Here is a 1,691-nt window from a genome sequence, read left to right on the forward strand (position 1 = left end):
CGATTGGCCTGCCAGTCTCCAGGGCCATCCCCTGCCTGTCAGACGCCGGCCTGGCCCTGTCTGTCAAGCCCAGCCTCGCCCTCCGTTGGCCCAGGACCCGGCCCCCAGCGCTGACTGTCAATCCCTCCCACCACCCGGGAAAACCCAGCCCAGTCAGGCTCCGCCCCTCCTCGCTAGAGCCGCGGCCCTCTCGCGGCCAGTCCGGAGCAAGCCCCCCCCACTCCGGGGACCGCCTCTCGCCCGTCGGACCCCAGGCCCCGCCCCCGCGCGCCCTGGGCCTTCAGCCCCCAGAGAGCGCGCTGCGTGGGCGGCCGCCGTGCGTAATCTGGAAAAACCCCGAGATCCCCAAAGGTGGCCGGGTGCTGCAGCAGGCTAAAAGTGCGCCCAGAGGTGAGACCCGGGTTCCTTTCCACTGGGCAGCTTAGTAGCGGGGGTGACCTTGGGCAAGAAGGTGACACCCTGAGACTCGGTTTCCGCCTCCATAAAAGCTACGGCGGTGACAGCCTTGCCTCCCCGCGCGGCTGGAGAGGACAGACCGGGTTTGCTTACTGTCTGCTGTGAAGTGTTAGCTCCGTGCCCGGTGTGCACGAGCGCCCGTCACGTACCACGCCCTGTGCCAGCATTGGAGTGACACTGGGGCACTTGGTGGTACATACTTAGTGACAAGTCTGTACAAGTAACTGGTTGTTTCATGACTGCCTGGCTCTGTGAGGGAGGGGGTCTTCAAAATGTTCATGGAGAATGCATAATAGGGGGGAACTGCACATAGATTTCCATTTTTTGCACCAAAATAATCTTTCCAGCAGTGTTTTGGCATCTCCTCTATACCTGGGGGAACAGCCTCAGGAGTAGGGTGGTATTTCACTGCGTGTACTCCTCGGGCAAGCCTTGATCCGGGTGCCGTCCTGGCTCTGTCCGGACCTGGCGTCTGCTCATCTCTAATGACCAAGGGGGCCATGCTCCCTCTGCTCCCACGCGGAGCCTTGAGGGACTCCAGGAGCTACTGCAGGCTGGCACTCTGGCATCGGGGTCAGGTGACAGGATGGAAAGCCAAGTCTGAGGGCAGGAAGCTGGGCAGGGTCAGGAGGTCAGCCCTGGCCCCAGGCAGGCTCCGCCCTGTGTCCTGTCAGGGAGTCAGGAGAGAAGCAGATTCCTCCACCTGCCAGAATGGCTTGGAGCAGGGGCAGATCTGGCAACGCGGGCCATCCGCTGGGGCCCACCCACGCCTCGTGGCTGGGACGGTAACAGGGCGGACCGTACAATTACAGTGGCATGGGAAGATAGGAGTTTGGGACTCAGGTTCAGGTCCGAAGGCCAGCCTACCATTTGCTAGCTAGATGACCATGAAGAGGTCTCTGAGCCGCTCTGCCTCAGTTTACATATCCGTCCCATGGGAACGGTGAGGCCTCTGAAAGCATTTCATGACCTCGAGCCTAGAAATGCCCAGCCAGGGACTGGCCCTCACCAGGCTCCCAGGAAGCAAGAGTTGGTAAACCCACTGTGGGCCCCCTCCACCCCCGCCACACGCGACAGTGTCCGCAGCCTCTGCGGCTATACAGTGGGCACCCAGAAACAGCTAGCTCTCCGCGAGAACCGCAGGCCTGGCCCCAGGGGTTTTCCAGGTGCAGGCCTCTACCGCATGCCCCTCCCCACCTGTAGTCTTTGGCAAGTTTAAGGATTCAATGTCCACT

This window comes from Tupaia chinensis, unplaced genomic scaffold (genome assembly GCF_000334495.1).
Source record: "Tupaia chinensis unplaced genomic scaffold, TupChi_1.0 Scaffold138725_1, whole genome shotgun sequence".
NCBI lineage: Eukaryota > Metazoa > Chordata > Mammalia > Scandentia > Tupaiidae > Tupaia > Tupaia belangeri.